Here is a 21,878-nt window from a genome sequence, read left to right as displayed (position 1 = left end):
AATGGGCTGTAATTTTTGAGCGAACTTTACAAAGAGTTTGAAGTTTTACCTCTTTAATTTTCTTTAATTTGCTCATTTTAAAGGCTTATATGCAAGGTATTGTGATAAAAAGTGTTGGGGACCTGGGTCCTGCCCCAGTGGACATGTATCAATGCAAAAAAAAGTTTTAAAAACTGAATTTTTTTTGGGAGCAGTGATTTTAATAATGCTTAAAGTGAAACAATAAAAGTGTAATATTCCTTTAAATTTCATACCTGGTGGGTGTCTATAGTATGCTTGTAAAGGGGTGCATGTTTCCTGTGTTTAGAACAGTCTGACAGCAAAATTACATTTCTAAAGGAAAAAAAGTTTAAAACTACTCTCGGCTATAATGAATTGTCGGTCCGACAATGCACATAAAAGTTCATTGATAAAAACGGCATGGAATTTTCCCACAGGGGAACCCCGAACCAAAATTTAAAAAAAAGATGCGTGGGTGTCCCCTTAACCGGTTCCCAACCAGTGCACGCCGATGTTAGTCGGCAGAATGGCACGGGCAGGCATATTGGCATACAGGTACGTCCAATCTTTAATGCTGCCCTGCCATCGCGAGCGCGCCGCCGGCGGCACGCTCGCGTGCTGGTCGGGACCCCCGTGAGTCTGGTCGTGGGTCCCGCAGACTTGATCGCCGCGGGCATACCCGCGATCATCTCACGGGGCGGCTGAACGAGGAAATGCCGTTGTAAACAGCATTTCCCCGTTCTGCCTAGCAACTAGTGACGCTGATCTCTGCTCCATGTGATTGGAGCAGAGATCAGTGTTCACTAAATTAAAGCCCAGCCCCCAACAGTTAGTAACACACCCCTAGGAACACTTAACCCCTACACTGCCACCCACTGGTTAACCCCTTCACTGCTAGTGTCATTTACACAGGAATCAGTGCATTTATATAGCAGTGATTGCTGTATAAATGACAATGGTCACAAAAATGTGTCAAAAATGTCCGATGTGTCCGCCATAATGTCGCAGTCAAAATAAAAATCACTGATCACTGCCATTACTAGTAAAAAAAAAAATATTAATAAAAATGCTATAAAACTATCCCCTATTTTGTAAACTCTATAACTTTTGCGCAAACCAATCAATAATCGCTTATTGCGATTTTTTTAACCAAAAATATGTAGAAGAATACGTGTCAGCCTAAACTGAGGGAAAAAAAATTTTTTTTTTATATATTTCTGGGGGATATTTATTATAACAAAATATTCAAAATTGACGGTCTATTTTTGTTTATAGCTCAAAAAATAAAAACCGCAGGGGTGATCAAATACCACCAAAAGAAAGCTCTATTTGTCGGAAAAAAAGGACGTCAATTTTGTTTGGGAGCCACGTCGCATGACCGTGTAATTGTCAGTTAAAGCGACGCAGTGCCGAATCGCAAAAAGTGATCTAGTCTTTGACCAGCAAAATGGTCCGGGGCTGAAGTGGTTATTATCCATACCAGACCTGAAGGGCCTGGTATGGAATTTAGGGGAACCCCCACCCTTTTTTTTAAATTTTGGTTTGGGGTTCCCCTGTGGGGAAATTCCATGCCGTTTTTATCAATTAACTTTTATGTGTATTGTTGGACCAACGATTCATTATAACCGCGAGTAGTTTTAAATTACTTATTTTCCTTTAGAAATTTAATTTTGCTGTCAGACTGTTCTAAACACGGGAAACATGCGCCCCTTTACAGGCATACTATAGACACCCCCAGGTACAAAATTTAAAATATTACACTTTTATTGTTTCATGTTAAGCATTATTAAAATCACTGCTCCCGAAAAAAGGATACATGTCCCCTGGGGCAGGACCCAGGTCCCCAAATACTTTTTATGACAATACCATGTATATAAGCCTTTAAAATTAGCACTTTTGATTTCTCCCATAGATGTGATAAGGGTGTTCCGTGGCTTTCGAATTTGTTACGAACACCCAAAATTGTTCGCTGTTCGGCGATCTAGCGAACAGCCAATGTTCGAGTCAAACTCATGTTTGACTTGAACATAAAGCCCATCCCTAATGCTGAGCATGTGGATGGCTGTGACCGAATTTCTACCTTTAACAACTGGGGTAGGGAAATTTGCCTGCGAAAATCAGATCATGGTGTATTGCTAGCAGATTGGCTGCAAGTTCTTGGGGCACCTATTGCTATACCTTCATTCCTCTGCAGGTTTTTGAGAGGACTGGAGGTATAGTAGGGTTAGAGATCCCAGATGAGGAGCAAGGAGAAGTCTATCTTTTTCTTTGATGTAGGTCTTTCAAGTGCTGTTGTCAATGGACTGCATGGCAGATCGTCATATGTCTGGTCAAGCATGTGGTGCCCAAGCGGCTGCTGTTCTGGCTATGCTTGATCCACTTCAGGCATAGGTTGCAAACAGCAACAGTATGATCTTCTGCACACATTCGAAAAAGGCCCACACCAAGGAACTTTTAAAAGTCAGTGGGGAGTCAGCAGCGTCCTGCACCTGCGGAGCTCTGTGGTGTGATGCAATAAGGTGGCTGCTCTTAAGCTGCCCCCTAGAGGACATCCTGCCTCCTCCTCCTCTCTTCTCTTAGGCACCCAAGTGACAGTCAGTACAGTCATCATCCCCTCCCTCCTCGTTACTGGAGCAAACTTGGCAGTATGCTGCAGCTGGGGGAACGTGACTGTCAGTTTCTTGTCCTTCTGTGGCACCCCCTCTCTCTAGGCTCACGTTACTCCCTTCCTCAACCTGGGAACCAACACCAGAGCCTTCAAATCCCTGTGCATCCCCCAGCAGCATTTACCTGACACTGTGGTCGAATAATTCTGGGGACTCCGCTGTGCATGATGGTGGGGCTACGGAAGGAGTGACTGTGGACAAGGAGCGGGTGCAATAGACCCCTTTGACAGCTGTGTTGGAAGGCAAGCTACTCTGAGCCTGGGTGACAGAGGAGGAGGAGGATGAGGATGGCTTTGTTATCCACTCCACCAAGTCTTCTGCATGCTGTGGCTCAATAATATGGCCAGCAGCAAAAACAAAGGACAAGTGTGCCCCATGGCCATCTGCAGAGGATGCACCATGTCCACGACCCCCACTGTTGACTGTAGACACAAAGGCTGCTTGCCCTCTTTTAGTGGCCTGTGAGCGTCTGCCTCTCCTTGGTGGCCTTCTGGACATGATGCATTTTTTTATTTTGCAACATCACACTACACTGTATTAAATACTGTGTACACCACATGAAGTGTAGTAGAAACTGTACACACGATATTAGATACTGTGTACACCACCAGAAAAGTAGTAGAAACTGTACAATGGCTGCATTGTATTGTGTACTGTGTACATCACCAGAAGTGTAGTAGAAACTGTACACACTATATTAGGTACACTGTGTAAACCACCAGAAAAGTAGTAGAAATGGTACATATTGTATTAGATACTGTGTACACTGCCTGCACTGTATTAGAAACTGTGCTATGGCTGCACTGTATTGTGTACTGTGTACACCACCAGAGGTGTAGTAGAAACTGTACACACTGTATTAGATACTGTGTACACCACCAGAAGAGTAGTAGAAACTATACACACTGTATTAGATACTATGTACACTGCCTGCACTGTATTAGAAACTGTACAACGGCTGCACTGTATTTTATACTGTCTTCATCACCAGAAGTGAAGTAGAAACTGTACACACTGTATTAGATATTTAGATATTGTGTACACCACCTGAAGTGTATTAGAAGCAGTACACCACTGAATGCACTGTAGATATAGGCTACACTGGATGCAGAGTGTGTATGTATATATATATATATATATATATATATATATATATATATATATATACACTGCCTGCATTGACTGAATGACTGAATATTGAATAAACATTGAATATATAGTCTATGCTAAATGCAGAGTTTATATATATATATACACTAGACTGACTGTATATATATCATCCTTAACCCTTCACAACATATGGCTGCACAGTGGTATAGTGGTTAGCACTCTCACCTAGCTGGAATAGGGTCCCTGTTTCAAATCCTGACCACAACACTATCTGCCTGGAGTTTGCATGTTCTCCCTGTACCTGGGTGGGTTTCCTCCCACACTCCTAAGACATGCTGGTAGGTTAATCAGATCCTGCCTACAAAATTGGCCCTAGTATGTGTGTATGTGTTTGTAAGTGCGTTGGGACCCTGCTGGGTAAAGGACTGTGCTATATCAAGATGCAACTCAACTCTCTCAAGTCATGTAGCACTGACCCTGTAAGGCTCGCAGAGTGTTGACTTCTTAGGACTCTCTCTGATTACCTATGGGTGGTTACTAGGGGTTTCCCCTTACTCCCACTTGCTTGTTATTCAATGACCAGTCCAGGGTATTTGTGTTTTTGTATTTTATTTTGGAACTTGGATGGGAGAAGGGATTATTGGGAGACTCCAACTTGAACTATTCACAATGGATAAGGACACTCTCACCTGACCTCACCAGAAAATTTGTGGAAGCAGACACACTTCTTTAACCATACTGCCACATGTATGGAAGAATTTGGTCTTCTTTCTCTCACTAGCAGCAGCAGATGAAACTACTTTATCTTCAGGATACTAGCATCCCCTTTACTGACACCCAGCCACTGACTCTTCTATCTTCTATCACAGGACAGGCCCATAGATACAGCTCTGTACTCACTGTAGGCAGAATCAGATCCTCCCTGGTGTCCCCCTTCCAGACTGCTCTGCAGGACCTCTGGGTTCAGCTTCTCTCTGACTTCAGTCCCTTGGATCGACCTTCCAAGGCCGCACCATAGCCTCCATGGAGGAAGGGCAGCCACCCCCTCCCTCCTGGAATCCGCTTTCCAACTCAACTAACTCTGAGCACAGGTGCCCTTGGCATTTATACAGAATCCCAGCATGCAATGCAGCAGCACTTTTCCTCTGCAAATAGCAAGGACTGTAACAATGCATGTGCACTCACTTGCCGGGCCCCCTACCGCTGCTGTCCAATATGCCTCCCTATTGGACCAGTGTAGGACAGTCAGACAAGCTGAGCTGCACCTGAGCACAATGAGCAGACCTAGCCAATAGATCCTGCTCCCTGGTAGACAGAGAGCACTCTAAGTTTTACCTGATCATCTTCCTTGCAGTGATCAAGGTGGTGTGCCGAAACGCGTCTGCTTTTGTATTTTTAACATGTGCCAATAAAAGTATTTACGTTTGATATGGACATGGAGTTGCCGGCTCTTCTTTCTTCTACTATTGTCTAACTGTTGTTCGGACAACACAGCAGCCAGGGCACTCTATCGTGGACTTAATTTTACATCCAGGAGGCTCCCTTTGTGAGAGTGCTGCAATCCCTTGTCTACATTCAGCATCTTTCTGGTAAGCAAAAAGATCAAAAATGACACTCTCTTCTAACACTTACCTAGGAGGGTGCGACACATACAATACCATTGTACCTCCTTGGCAGTCCCCCGAGCTCCTCTCTGCTTAACTTCTTCATATGGATAAGTCTATTCAGCCTCCCCCTTCTCCTCCCCTCACATTCACAGAGGCGCTGAAGAAGTTCATGGCTGATGGCATCTCACCCTGTCTTTCCGGCTACTCCCACCCCCCAAGTGTCTGCTGGAAGCGATGGCTCCTGCCCAAGAGACTGAGTGAGGATCTGGGGGTGACCTGTACATAGGAGGGCACTGTGTACGTAGTTATTGGGAGAGGTTCAGATTTATGCCCCCCTTCTATTTTTGATGCTTTTTTTGGGGGGGGTACCTAGTTTTGACAGGTATCCACCCCCACTTCTGTTCGCATTGCTGTGGCAGAACCACCAGAAGTTCTCCTTCAGGAGGTGCCAGAAGCCTGTGGGACGATTCACAAAGAGCAGCGCAATGGTAAGCTCATGCGCATTGGAAAGCTGTCTGTCTAGGTGTCACAGCTGGCTGCCGACAGTAAACATGTCGGTGTCGGGGACCCAAAGACCGATGAAGAACTGTTTTGGGTAAGGATGGTGCTGGATCCCTGGACAGGTGAGTGCTCTTTTATTAAAAGTCAGCAGCTGCAGTATGTGTAGCTGTTGACTTTTAGTTTTTTTCAAACGGAGCAAAGAACCACTTTAAAAATGCCAAAGGGTTCCGGCTACTTAACAATCAGCGAATAGCACAGTCGGTGTCTGCTGGAGTCCTTAACAAACAGTGAATAGCACAGCTGGCATCCACTGGCATCCTTAACAACCAGTGAATAGCACAGCCAGTTAATAGCACAGCTGACATTCACTGGCATCCTTAAAACTAGTGAATAGCACAGCCGGCATCCACTGGCATCCTTAACAACCAGTAAATAGCACAGCCGGCATTCACTGTCAGCCATAACAACCAGTGAATAGCTGGTTCCTAAGGAGCTGTCTCCTGCATATGCGTTGTGCTAAATTTTAAACACATTTAAAAGGTGCTATGTGCAGCGTGTTTTAGGAGCGCAGCAGTGTGAAAGGGCCCTTAAACCTATGTAGCCTTTGTTCCTGAATGAAGCCCCTAAAAATACAGCTAATGCTGGAAACAATGTAGGACATTTTTTTTCCTAATGAAGCCGTATCACATACTATCGTAAAAGCAAAGCTAAAAGCAACGATTCAAACTTTGTTGATTCTTTCATCTTAAGTGTTTTAAAATGAACGTTTTCCACCACCGCGTAACATGCAGCAGAATGTAAAAAAATTAATAAATACAAAATGTATTGCAAAGAATGGGCTGTCATTTTTGAGCGACCTTTACAAAGAGTTTAAAGTTTTACCTCTTTTATTTTCTTGCCAATTTCCTCCATTTGCTTCTTCTCTGCCATTTTTTGCTTTTTGTAATTTTGACCCTACATCATTGAATAAACACATTATATATTCAACATTTCAAATGTATAAACAGCTTCCTACATTTTAAAATGTTGTCTGCACAAATCGCGAAAATTTCTAAAGCCCCATACACTCGATTGGACTTTGTACAAACTTTCCCGTGGATTTTTGTACAAAGGGCGTCGGCCGAGAACTTGTATTGCATACACACGGCAGGACTTTTTAGGCAACAAACACGAACGTAGTGATGTTTCAACATACTGACAACACTTCAAAAGAGGACGTTCAATTACTCCAGCGCCACCTTTGGTCAACTTTTGTTGTCTGATCTTTTGCAATTTGTTCTGAGCATGTGTGTTTGTACTTTGTACAAAAGTCCGATGGTTTTGTGTACACACGATCGGACTTATGTTGTCAAAAAGTTTGTCCGTTCGCACAGCCAACAAAAGTCAGTTGAAAGTGGAAAAAGTTGGTCTGATGGAGCATACACACGGTCGGATGTTGCTCCAAAATAGCTAATTTGCATATTTGTTGTCAAAAAGTATGATCGTGTGTACGGGCCTTAAGATTGACAAATGTTTTATTGGTTACTGCAGGCAACACCTAGTGACAGGTTCAGCATAAAGCAAAATCTGCCTATGTCTATGTAGCACTGACCCACGAAGGAGCTGCTGGTTTTGTTGGGCTTATCGTTACCTTCTTGACCTCCCCTCCGTCTAGGGGTTCCCGTGGTAGATGGCCCAAAGAAATGCAGAAACTGACAGTGGATCCTCTTTTGGGTTGTTTATTTTAGAAGATAACAAACAAGATAAAAGGTAGAGAGTTAGAAAGGAAGTTCAGGTACTTTTGGAACTGAAAAATCCAGAGAATAAACGTTTCACAGCTGGATTCTTACAACCTCCGGATAGACCTCCTCTCACTAGACCTAGCAGCTGGCAGGGTGTTAAGTAAAACAAAGTCTCTGCCACAGACTTGAATGTAGAACACTTGAAAAGCAAAAGTCTCTGCCACAGACTTGGATGTAACTGAGGGACGTAGATAAATTTAGAGAACTATGATATGGTACCAGTATCTCTCAGCCTGTCCGGCGATACTGTATGAACATAGATCCACAAAGTGTCCTTCAACTGAGCCCCCAGGCTCCTTCTGAGAAACCAGCCTTACGCATGGCCTTCTCCCGAAGAGTCCTCCCCTGATGCTCCTCCAGTTGCTGGGCCTGTCCCTACATGAGACGGCACTGGGCCACCTTTGAATCATTATGGCCTCATATCCCTTCAGGCCTGTCCCTGCAGTTGCTTTGTCTCGGGCTATCCAGCCCTGAGGCTTGGAATTGCATGCTTCCGCACCCCATGCCAGGAGGGCCATGGGGGCTGGTCAGGAGGACCAGGACCGAACAGACAGAAAATTTCTTCTGGACTGGAACCCAGAAGCACATGATCACAGTACCTTAAATACCACCTCCCAGAATGCACAGCAGGAAAACACTCCCACTGGGCTGGTTCCGAGACAAGGATGGTACTCAATACACCCAACTAGACTGTGTTCTACCACTTGCTGGCGGTGACAGCGACACCTGCAGCCAAGGAGAACTCAGAAACCATAATTTGGTAAAATTAGCCCTAAAACCCAACTGTGGCTTTAGGAATATTAATTTTCAAAAACATATAGCCCGTGCTTGTCCCCTGAGCAAAATTATAAATGCACTACTTTTGTGTTTGCCCCTATTTATCATGAGCTGAACTCAAAGATCTGCAACTTTTTATATGTACACAAAAGGCCTGTTTCTCTCACATATTGTTCACAAATCTGTCTAAATCTGTGTTAGTGAGCACTTCTCCTGTGCCAAAATAATCCATCCACCTCACGGGTGTGGCATATCCTGATGCTAATTAGACAGCATGATTATTGCACAGGTGTGCCTTAGGTTGGCCCCAATAAAAGGCCACTCTATAATGTGCAGTTTTATCACACAGCACAATGCCACAAATGTCGCAAGTTTTGAGGGAGCGTGCAATTGGCATGCTGACTGCAGGTATGTCCACCAGAGCTGTTGCCCTTGAATTGAATGTTCATTTCTCTACCATAAGCCATCTCCAAAGGCGTTTCAGAGAATTTGGCAGTACATCCAACCGGCCTCACAACCGCAGACCACGTGTAACCACACCAGCCCAGGACCTCCACATACAGAATCTTCACCTCCAAGATCGTTTGAGACCAGCCACCTGGACAGCTGCTGCAACAAGCCATTTGCATAACCAAAGAATTTCTGCACAAACTGCCAGAAACCATCTCAGGGAAGCTCATCTGCATGCTCATCTTCCTCATCGGGGTCTTGACCTGACTGCAATTTGTCATCATCACCAACTTGAGTGGGCAAATGCTCAAATTTGATGGTGTCTGCCACTTTGGAGAGGTGTTCTCCTCATGAATGAATCCCGGTTTTCCCTGTGCCGATGGCAGACAGCGTGTATGGCATTGTGTGGGTGAGTGGTTTGCTAATGTCAATGTTGTGGATGGAGTGGCCCATGGTGGCGGGGGGGTTATGGTATGGGCCGGCATATGCTATGGACAACGAAATTAGGTGCATTTTATTGATGCCATTTTGAATGCACAGAGATACCATGATGAGATCCTGAGGCCCATTGTTGTGCCATTCATCCACGACCATCACCTCATGTTGCAGCATGATAATGCACGGCCCCATGTTGCAAGGATCTGTACACAATTTCTGGAAGCTGAAAACATCCCAGTTCTTGCATGGCAAGCATAATCACCAAACATGTCACCCACTGAGCATGTTTGGGATGCTCTGGATTGGCGTATACGACAGCGTGTTCCAGTTCCTGCCAATATCCAGCAACTTTGCATAGCCATTGAAGAGGAATGGACCAACATTGCACAGGCCACAATCAACAACCTGATCAACTCTATGGGAAGGGGATTTGCTGCACTGCGTGAGGCAAATGGTGGTCACACCAGATACCGATTGGTTTTCGCACCCCCCCCCTGGACCCCCCCAATACAGGAAAATTGCATATTATAGAGTGACCTTTTATTGTGGCCACCCTAAGGCACACCTGTGCAATAATCATGCTGTCTAATCAGCATCTTGATATGCCACACCTGTGAGGTGGATGGATTATCTCGGCAAAGGAGAAGTGCTCACTAACACAGAATTAGCCCTGGTTAACACTGGTGCGTGACATGCGATTTGACCACATAACCCATAACCACAGCAGGAAGTGAGAGTCCAAAGTAGTAGTCACCAGTAGTAGTCACCAGAAATAGTGTCCCCACTGGAAGATTTCCCCTCTATTCCTGTTTTGGTGACAAACCAAAATTGGGATAGAGACAACAAGAAAAAAAAACTAATAATAAAGAATTTCTCGTGTTCAAAACTATAATGATTTTAACATTAACCTGCAATACCCAAAACCATTCTAAACTTTCATAAGAAAAAAAAGCTGCACCATGCTATAAAAATAACTGAAAAATAATAATTTGTGTTCCATCATCTGCAGTGGAGTACAAGGGAGACATCCGGGGTCTAATAGACCCCAGATGTCTCCATAAAGAGAACATGTCACCTTTATGCTATCACATAGCGGGGAATTGGTCCCTCTATGTGATAGCAATAAAGATATGAAAAAAAGGTTTTAAACATTTAAACTGACACTAAAAAATAAAAATTTAGAGCCCCCATCCCCACATATACACACTTACTGTACCTATGAAAACAGAAATCGCTCTACACCTGTTATATATCATCACGGACAGCACAGTAAACTCAACAATTCTAGCACCAAAGCTCCTGGGTGACCAGTAGGGGCTTTTAAAAGAGAAGTATGTTTTTTTTTTCAGAATCATACTTAATTAGGTGGACCAATGCTGTATCTGTCCCCTGTCGGCTCTAAAACTGAGAACCGAGCGATCCAACACCACCGATCGCTCAGTTCTCAGAGCTCCATGAGTAGAGAGTCAGTCACGGGCTCTCTGCTCTATCCCCCCCCCCCCCCCAGCTCACTGGAGCGCTGGGCTGTGGTGGGGGTGGGAGCAGCCGGCTCAGGCTCTCAGCTGATCACTGAGAGCTGGGTGCTGATCCAGGCAATATGGGTGGATCCTGACCATACGGTTGCAATCTTGCCCCAGCCTAGACAGGCTCTGTGATGTCAGCCGACAGCAGGGTTCAGCGCTGCCTGTTGAAAACAGGTCTCAGAAGTGCCGAACGAACTGTAATGTACTTTAAAGCGTCACTGATGGAAAATATAGGACATTCAAGTTTTTCTGCCATTTCACAGGGTCACACAATTTTAAAACTTGACATGTTGGGTATCTATTTACTCGGTGTAACCTTTTCATTTATATTTTACCAAATAATTGGATAATGTATTGTGTATGTGCCCTAAAATTTAGTTTAATGAATTTTTTACTGAAATGTTGTGTTTCATAAACTGTTGCGCTCATATCATGTGGCATATAAAATTCGAACTGCCACTATTTTATTCTCTAGGGTATCTTCTTTCAGAAAATATATCATATTATGGGGGGGGGGGGGGTTACTTAATCTTCAGGCCTAAAATGATTTTAAAACATATAAACAAAAAAAAAGATTGAAAAAGTGGCTCGGCTGTCCAGAAAAAGGTACCTATATACATACCTGGTGGCATTGCTCAATTGTACAATCATTTTGGAAAAAGATCTTTCTGATAATTACAAAAATTTTTGATCGTCCAATTTTTCCAGACCCAATTATAGCTCTCCTTAATTTAAAACCAGCATTTCTGAATCAGAAACAATTCAAATTAGTTCTTACACTCCTGATAGCCGCAAAGCAGACTATAGCCAATGCGTGGAAAACAGATGTGGTGAATATTGCAGAAACCAAACGTAGAATGAATCAATCTTTCATCCATGCTAAAATGGACGCTATAGATAAAAACCAGATGACAAAGTTTGATATCATATGGAAACCCTGGATTAAATATTATACGTCAGGGGGCGTGGCCGGCGCGTGACTGGAATGGCTGCCTGAGCTCACAGCTCTCCACATCCACGGCGACTTACAGCGGCTACGAGCGGACCCCAGCCTTTATAACTACTTTGTTCGGAAGTGCGAACACCCGCTGCACCCCGGGATCATGTCGTTGAAACGAAAGGAGACCAGGCTTCCCCGCAAACTGACGGCCTTTATGTATCAGCCGTCCGCGCGGCGAGGCCAAGATGGCGCGGCGGCGGGCGAACGTGACACAACAGCGGAGCATCCCGGCCGTCTTCAAGGGAGAAACGACCGCTCTAATACAAACGACACGCGGGTAAGTCCCTGCGCATCAGGGAACGATTTACGTTCTCCTCCCGGGTCTCCTACCTCACACAGCCCTGCTAAAAGCAAAATGAGGATGGATGCCTCAGAAACAAGCCAGAAGGGAGACAGTAGAACAGGGCTGTCCTGTGGCCTACCATTACAGAGCCCTCAAACGGATGCCATTGCTTCCTTTCCCACAGTAGGCCAGGCTGTTATGGACACTACCCTCAAGGAAATGCTTATGTCCCTCCGCAGCTCCATACAGTCAGACATAATGTCGGTCATGCAGGGTTTTGGCAATAATCTGGCAATATTGGATAACAGAGTCACCCATTTAGAATCTAATGCTGACGCCATGACTGCCACCATAAACGACATAATTGATTCTCAAGAAGCACAGGCCCAGGAAACAAAATGGTTAACTGACAAATTGGCAAATTTGGAGGACAGAGCCCGCCGCAATAATTTTAAAATCCGTGGGGTCCCGGAATCAGTACAAAATACTGAACTTCCTGCCTTTGCGAAAGGCCTAATCAAATCGGTACTCCCAGAAGCTAAAAATATGGAACTGCTTGTGGACCGTATTCATAGATTACCAAAACCTGCTTTTTTGCCTGATGCCACTCCCAGAGATGTCATTCTCAGAGTGCACTTTTTTCATATTAAGGAGCAATTTATGCAGAAAGTGAGGGCTATGCCAACGTTATCTGAACCTTATACTCACCTCCAAATCTTCGCCGACCTCTCCCAGCACACCCTGAGCAGACGTAGGCAACTGAACAACATTACTAAAACCTTACGGAACAACCAAATCCAATACCAATGGATTGCTCCTGCCAAAATATCCATTAATCATGCTGGATCAAAGCATGTGGTCTCCTCAGTCGAACAAGGGCTGCATATGTTGCGAGAGTGGGCCATTATCCCATCCAGTACTGATCTGGTTCCAATGGATCAAAGCAACACGGGTTCCATAATAACCCATCCTCTTCCACAGAGAGGGCATAGGAGCGCACTACCTAATTAATTGACTGCGGTACCATATCTTATTATGGCCGATTGGATGTGACTTCTGATCACACTCGGTCGCATTAGACTGTTACCCCCCTCCAGGGTCTTTTTTTCCGGACACCGGAGTGTCGTTCCAGTACCCTGAGAACTGTTTTTGTTCTAATCTCACCCTTTTACACCCCAAGCATCACTCTCTCCCTGTTGCTCTAATAACCAATCCCTGGGGAGCACCTCAGTCTCGTTCCCTATTTTTTTCTTTGTTTCTCTCTTTTTTGTTTGCTTTTCTTCTCCCTCATCCCCTACAGGTATTCAAGTTCTACTGCTGGTTTCTCATCCTAAGGACTACCTCTGCAACCCTTCTCGGAACCACACACGCAGATTGATAGACGATCTCTCCTCAACGACATATATTGATGAGATTCTTGTGCACGAAGCGGACATCGTCCTCATCTCTGAAGTAAGCGACGGTACTTCTACTTTCAGTTACAACAGCTATCCCTCAAGCTCACACCATGACAATAACCATTGTTACAATTAATGCTAAGGGTCTGAACCATCCCGCCAAAAGAGCCTCCTTATGGGCTCTAGCTAAACAAACCAAATGCGACATATTATGTGCACAAGAGACACACTTCCTAGCCAGTAACCCCCCCTCCTGCACCAACAGAAACTTTGCTACCATCTACACAGCCAACGCGGATCAAAAAAAAAAGGGAGTGCTCATAGCCATTAACAACTCCTTGACTTTCCGACAAGACCAATGTTTTCTTGACTCAGGAGGACGGTATATTATTCTGAAATGTTATATTAATGATGCCCCTTACACTATAGTCAATGTATATGTCCCCAATACACATCAATCTCGTTTCCTACGAAAGTTACATAAAAAAGTTAAGGAAATTCAACATGGCGCTATTGTATGGTGTGGCGACTTCAACTGCACCCATGACCCCATCCTAGATGCATCATCTCACACCACAAGGAAACGTCCAGAACTAAACTCGCTTCTACATGAACTGGAACTCTACGATGCATGGCGATGTATCCACGCAGAAGAAAAAGACTTCACATTTTTCTCTCCTTGTCACAATTCATATTCACGTATAGACCTTTTTCTCATAGATCAATGGACTCTGCAGAAAATATCTGCTTCAAATATACATCTGACCACCTGGTCTGACCACTCCCCTGTAAGTTTGACCATTGAGGATACCACTAAATGTAATCCGACTTATTTATGGAGATTGAACACCAGGATACTGCAATCCCCACAACATGCACAGGTTCTACAGGACAATCTAATGTCATTCTTTGAGCAAAACACTGGCTCAGTGACTGACCCTCATATTCTTTGGTTAGCGCATAAAGCATATATGCGCGGCCTTTTTATTCAACTAGGGGCTAGAGATAAGAGGCAAAGGAGGCAGCGAATGAACACCCTATTGACAGTCATCCAAACTACTGATATCCTTAACAAGCACACTCCCACACAAGCACTTAAGGCGAAACTCATTGCCCTCAGATTAGAACTCAGAGCCTTATTGATTGAAACTCATGACAAACACCAAAAACGATTAAAAATGAGATTTTAGGCTGGGTTCACACTGCTGCGGGGGGAGATCCGGATGTGATTCGCACCGCAAATCACATCCGATCTCCGTAGCGATGCGAGTTCAGCCATACAGATAGTATGGCTGAATTCGCAGCGCTCCCGCAGCAAACTCGCACGGGACCCTTTTTTTGGTCCGCAACAGAATCGGATCGCATGGGGGTTCACACCATGCGATCCGATTCCTGTGCGAGTCGGCAGATCGCACTGCGATATGCGGACGGATCTGGGGGTGTCATTAACATAACATTGACACTCCCAGCCGTCCGCATAGGGCAGTGTGAACTGCCGGCGGGAGGTGTGCGATGCGGGAAAACGCCGCGGATTCGCGGCGTTCCCGCATCGCAGCGGTGTGAACCCGGCCTTATGCGGAAAGTAATAAGCCAGGCAAACTGCTCTCCCATCAAATTAAGGGATACTCCACTAAGTTCCGTATTCCTTACGTCCATCACCCACATACTAATGTTAAACTGACTGATCCACAAGCCATCGCAAACGCCTTTAGCACCTATTATAGTGCTCTCTATAACTTGAAAGATAACCAAGATCAACCCCAACCAACATCCCTACAAATCAAAGCATTTTTAGATACAACTTGTTTGCCCAGCCTATCTCCCTCCCAACTAACTGAACTAAATGCACCCTTCACGGTAGCAGAAATGACTCATGCCATCCAATCCTTACCTAACAACAAAGCACCCGGGCCTGATGGCTTTGTGGGTGAATATTTTAAACAATTTCACCATATTCTCACCAAACACATTACTCCAGAGTTTAATTCGGCTGCCTCCTCGGCCTCTCTTCCACATGAAATGTTGAAAGCTTTAATCATAACAATTCCGAAGCCAGGGAAGGAACCCACCTCCACACAAAATTTTCGTCCTATATCCCTACTAAACCATGATGTAAAACTCTTTGCTAAAGTAATAGCTAATAGATTGAATGATATTATGCCACAACTGATACACCCTGACCAGTCAGGATTTATTAAAGGCCGCCAAACGTCTGACGCAACCCGACGTATGGTCAACATAATCCATCATGCGGTGGCCCATCGGATGCCTTCTCTGCTTCTATCCTTGGATGCGGAGAAGGCATTCGATCGGGTCCACTGGCAATACCTAAAACAGGCATTGGAAAAATTTGGCTTTCAGGGTCATATATTAATGGCTATTTTGGCCTTGTATTCTACCCCCTCAGCACAAGTTTATTGCTCATCCATGTTATCCACTGAGTTTAACCACTTCCCGACCGCCGCACGACGATGTACGTCGACAGCATGGCACGGGCAGGCATATGGGCGTACATGTACGTCCCTGCCTTCCCGCGTGCGGGAGCGATCCCGGACGAGGGGGCGGCCATTCGTTCATGGCCACCCCCTCGCGATCGCTCCCGACGAATAGGAATCGTTCGTGACATCACTTCCTCTCCTGTAATGTAAACACAGGAGAGGAAGTGATGTATTCTCTCCTCCGTGTCGGTATTTTTCGTTCCGACACCGAGGAGAGAGGATCGGTGAGTTGCACCAACACGTCACTACACAGTAGAACATGCCAGGCACACTCACACCCCCCCCCCCCCGATCACCCCCCCAATTACCCCTGCCCCCCAGTCACAGTGACACCAATGTAATTTTTTTTTTTTTTTTTTGCATTGGTGTCATTTGTGACTGTAATAACTGTTAGGGCAGTTAGGGTTAGCCCCCTTTAGTTCTAATGTACCCCCTAACCCCCCCAATAAAGGTTTAACCCCGTGATCACCCCCCGTCGCCAGTGTCACTAAGGCTGGGTTCACATTGCAGCGGTTTATGAGAACGAATGTGATTCGCACCGCACTGCAGTGCAAATCACATCCGATCTCTGTGCGATTCGAGTTCAGCCATTCGCCGCACCCGCCGCAAATTCGCACGGGACCCTTTTTTTGGCCCGCAGCAGAATCGGATCGCATGGGTGTTCACACCATGCGATCCGAGTTTGCAGATCGCACTGCGATATGCGAACTGATCTGGGGGTGTCATTAACATTTCACTGACACTCCCAGCAGTTCGCATAGGGCAGTGTGAACTGCCGCCGGGAGGCATGCGATGCGGGAACCCGCCGCGGATTCGTGGCGTTCCCGCATCGCTCCAGTGTGAACCCAGCCTAATAAGCGATCATTTTTCTGATCGCCGTATTAGTGTCACAGGTGACGCTAGTTAGGCAGGTAGGTATTTAGGTTCGCCGCAGCTTTTTATAGCGCCAGGGACCCCCATATACTACCGCATAAAGCCCCCTGATTGCCCCCTAGTTAACCCTTTCACCAGTGATCACCATATAACTGTTACAGGTGACGCTGGTTGGTTAGTTATTTTTTTATAGTTTCAGGGCACCCGCCATTTATTACCTAATAAAGGTTTAACCCCCTGATCACCCGGCGGGTGTCATTTGTGACTGTAATAACTGTTAGGGCAGTTAGGGTTAGCCCCCTTTAGTTCTAAGGTACCCCCCTAACCCCCCCAATAAAGGTTTAACCCCGTGATCACCCCCCGTCGCCAGTGTCACTAAGGCTGGGTTCACATTGCAGCGGTTTATGAGAACGAATGTGATTCGCACCGCACTGCAGTGCAAATCACATCCGATCTCTGTGCGATTCGAGTTCAGCTATACAGATAGTATGGCTGAATTCGCGTCGCACCCGCCGCACCCGCCGCAAACTCGCACGGGACCCTTTTTTTGGTCTGCAGCAGAATCGGATCGCATGGGTGTTCACACCATGCGATCCAAGTTTGCAGATCGCACTGCGATATGCGAACTGATCTGGGGGTGTCATTAACATTTCACTGACACTCCCAGCAGTTCGCATAGGGCAGTGTGAACTGCCGCCGGGAGGCATGCGATGCGGGAACCCGCCGCGGATTCGTGGCGTTCCCGCATCGCTCCAGTGTGAACCCAGCCTAATAAGCGATCGTTTTTCTGATCGCTGTATTAGTGTCACAGGTGACGCTAGTTAGGCAGGTAGGTATTTAGGTTCGCCGCAGCTTTTTATAGCGCCAGGGACCCCCCATATACTACCGCATAAAGCCCCTTGATTGCCCCCTAGTTAACCCTTTCACCAGTGATCACCATATAACTGTTACAGGTGACGCTGGTTGGTTAGTTATTTTTTTATAGTTTCAGGGCACCCGCCATTTATTACCTAGTCTCACTAGTGTACCCCTAAATTTAGGGGTGTCTACTTTCCAAAATGGGGTCATTTGGGGGGGGGGTTTGTGCCATCTTGGCATTTTATGGCCTTCAAAACTGTAACGCCCTTAGAAAGCCTGAAGGCGGTGCTTGGTTTTCGGGGCCCCGTACGCGGCTAGGCTCCCAAAAAGTCCCACATATGTGGTATCCCCGTACTCAGGAGAAGCAGCAGAATTTATTTTGGGGTGTCATTTCACATATGCCCATGGCATGCGTGAGCAATATATCATTTAGTGACAACTTTGTGAAAAAAAAAAAAAAGTTTGTAATTTTCCCGCAACTTGTGGCAAAATATAAAATATTCCATGGACTCAACATGCCTCTCAGCAAATAGCTTGGGGTGTCTACTTTCTAAAATGGGGTCAATTGTGGGGGTTTTGTGCCATCTTGGCATTTTATGGCCTTCAAAACTGTAATAGGTAGTGAGAAGTGAACTCAAAAATTTACGCCCTTAGAAAGCCTGAAGGCGGTGCTTGGTTTTCGGGGCCCCGTACGCGGCTAGGCTCCCAAAAAGTCCAACATATGTGGTATCCCCGTACTCAGGAGAAGCAGCAGAATTTATTTTGGGGTGTCATTTCACATATGCCCATGGCATGCATGAGCAATATATCATTTAGTGACAACTTTGTGAAAAAAAAAAAAAAAGTTTGTAATTTTCCCGCAACTTGTGGCAAAATATAAAATATTCCATGAACTCAACATGCCTCTCAGCAAATAGCTTGGGGTGTCTACTTTCTAAAATGGGGTCATTTGTGGGGGTTTTGTGCCATCTTGGCATTTTATGGCCTTCAAAACTGTAATAGGTAGTGAGAAGTGAACTCAAAAATTTACGCCCTTAGAAAGCCTGAAGGCGGTGCTTGGTTTTCGGGGCCCCGTACGCGGCTAGGCTCCCAAAAAGTCCCACATATGTGGTATCCCCGTACTCAGGAGAAGCAGCAGAATTTATTTTGGGGTGTCATTTCACATATGCCCATAGCATGTGTGAGCAATATATCATTTAGTGACAACTTTGTGTAAAAAAAAAAATATATATTTTTCCCCAATCGTCTTTCAGGACAGCCACCTTAGAGAGACACCGGCTCCTCCCCTCTGAGGAAACACCGCCTTCAATTTCATAATTTAAGCCTCCTCCTCCCTTCGTTCCTCAGTTATGGTGTTTCCTCCGGCAGGGAGACATCGCCAAGGAACCTTAAGGCTAAATTCGGTTGGTGAAACTGAAGCCATCCGAGCGGAGCCCTGGCCCCGTTCGGCTATCCGACCGTTCATCGGTCGGTCCAGGACAGTCCTATCAGCGGGGAGCTGAAGTGTTCGTACTGTCCATATACCCTAAACTCCGCTTGGGGAAAGCGGGAAGTTTATGGGGTCGTCCGTTCACCCGCGGGGGTTTCAACGGAACAAACAGTCCAGTCGGCTGGGGAAGCTGAATACTCGACTGACCTTTACACGCACTCCAATCTTCGCTTGGGGAAAGCAGGAAGTCTTTGGAGAGGTTCATCCTTGCGTTTCGCCCAGTGGGGTGCTGAACGAAGGCGTCCAGGGCCCCCCTGTGTACGCAGCCGGCTGGGAGCTGGAAGCCGGACCGGTAGGCGGGCGACGTCAGTTCCGGTGGGGGCGGACCCCTTCGTTCGATCCGCGTCTTCCGGTTCCGGACGCGGCACGTGAAAGGGAACCTAGCGTTCGGCTGGTGCAGCCTCTCTTTTCACAGTTGCACAGGTAGCTGTTAGAGGCGCATTCGTACCACGCTTCCTCAACGGGAGAATGTCCGAGGCAGAGGCTTCAAAAACTCCTGGAGATAATAGCACCAGCCACTCGAAGGTAAGAGGAAACCTGGGGAGGTGTTCCCTTACTTGTATCCAGTAGCTCCACTGGTGTTCCTCCTTGGTGGTCGGGGGGAAGGGTAGTGTGTCTGGGATCCTGGTGATGGTTGATCCTAGGGGGGGCACTCCCGGTGGTCCTCTATGTAGCGCTGGTGTTGCTGTTTTTTAGGCTCATGCTGCCCCTTCCTGTGTTTTGTGTCTTTCAGAAAGCCACGAGCAAGTCTCCCCATGGTTCTAAGAAGAAGTGCCCTTCATGTAGAACGTCTATGGGAGACTCTTGGTCTAAAGCTATTTGCAAACAATGTATTGAGGATTTACTTAAGGAACAGGCAGTAGAGCAGGGTGCAGATCTGGTAGCTTCTATGAAGGAACTCTCTGGTACCTTTCAGTCCTTCCAAAACTTTTTTTCCAGTTTTCAGTGGCCCCAGCCTCCGAGCACTCCTACACCAGCGCAGCAGAGTGTACCATCCAGCCCTGTGGATGTTCCTCCTGCAAGGGGAGAGAATTCAGAGGGTCCCAGGGAGGAAGCTGAGGAGGAAATTGACAGTGTCGTTTCAGACTCCCAGGGGGAGTCTGACGCAGAGATGTTGGATGGGGAATCCAGCAGAATCTCGCGGTATAAGCTTTCCCTGGAGGATGTGGATGAGCTCTTGGGAGCGATTCATACCACTTTAGGCATTCAAGAAGAAACTAAGACATTGTCACTCCATGATCGGATGTACAAGGGCATGGGGGAACAAAAGAAGCGGGTGTTCCCAGTGCATAACGTCTTGATCGATACCATCAAGAAGGAATGGCGGGATCCCGAAAGGAAACCTTTCTTTTCTGGGGCATTAAGACGTAGGTTTCCTTTTTCGGAGGAAGAGACTCTCGTCTGGAATAAATCTCCCAGACTAGACGCTGCTTTTTCCCAGGTGTCCAGACACACTGATCTATCCTTTGAGGATATGGGGGTACTGTCTAACCCTATGGATCGAAGGATGGATTACCTTCTTAAGAAGGCCTGGGATTCGTCACAGGGAAATCTTAAGCCAGCCATGGCAACCACGGTGGTGGCCCGCAACATGGAGTATTGGCTCACCCAGATTAGCGCACACATTGAAGCAGGGACAGCAAAGGAGACTATTCTATCCTCCTTTCCCATGCTTCTTAAAGGGATAGCCTACATAGCGGACGCTTCGGCGGAATCCGTGAGGATGTCGGCAAGGTCCTTGGCCCTGACCAACTCTGCCAGGAGAGCCTTATGGTTGAAGACCTGGCCTGGAGACAATGCATCCAAACTTAAACTTTGTGGAATCCCCTTTACAGGAGATCTACTGTTTGGACCAGGTCTTGAAACAGTGCTAGATCGCACAGCAGACAAAAGAAAGGCCTTTCCTGTTAAAAAGAAATTTGGGGAACAAGCCAAAAGAAAGACTCGTCCCCAGAAAAGGGTTGTACCACCCCGTACGGTTCAGCAGAAGAAAAGTTGGGGACTCAAAAGCAAGGGCCCCGGGGGAGCAATTTTTCGCCCTCCTGAACAGCCCAAAAAATCTCAGTGACAGGGTCACGGTGGGAGGAAGATTGGGGGCCTTCCTCCCACAGTGGGAAAAGATTTCCTCCAATCAGTTTGTCTTGGGGATCGTCAGAGGAGGTTACCATTTGGAGTTTTCGGAACTCCCTCCTCTGAGGTTCCTTGTCACCGAGCTGCCAAAATGCGCAGAAAAATCATCTGCCCTTCTTTCTTCTCTTCAGGAGTTGGAAGAACAGGAAGTGGTAGTACGGGTTCCAGTAGGAGAGACAAGCAGAGGCTTCTACTCTCACGTCTTCGTGATTCGCAAGCCTTCGGGAAAGTTCAGGCTCATCCTGAACCTGAAGCCCCTGAATGTCTCAGTTACCTACAGAAGGTTTCGGATGGATTCGGTTTACTCAGTAAAAGCACTCCTACCTCCGAACTGCTTCATGGCATCAATAGATCTGAAAGATGCATACCTGCATATTCCAATCGCAGAGTCCCACCAGCGTTTTCTCAGACTGGCAGTGAGAACTCCAATGGAAGTACTACACCTTCAGTTCAGAGCGCTTCCTTTCGGACTATCCTCTTCCCCCCGAATCTTCACC

Source organism: Lithobates pipiens, unplaced genomic scaffold (genome assembly GCF_037356315.1).
Source record: "Lithobates pipiens isolate NorthernLeopardFrog02 unplaced genomic scaffold, aLitPip1_a1.2 Scaffold_19, whole genome shotgun sequence".
Lineage (NCBI taxonomy): Eukaryota > Metazoa > Chordata > Amphibia > Anura > Ranidae > Lithobates > Lithobates pipiens.
This window is presented reverse-complemented; position numbering follows the sequence as displayed.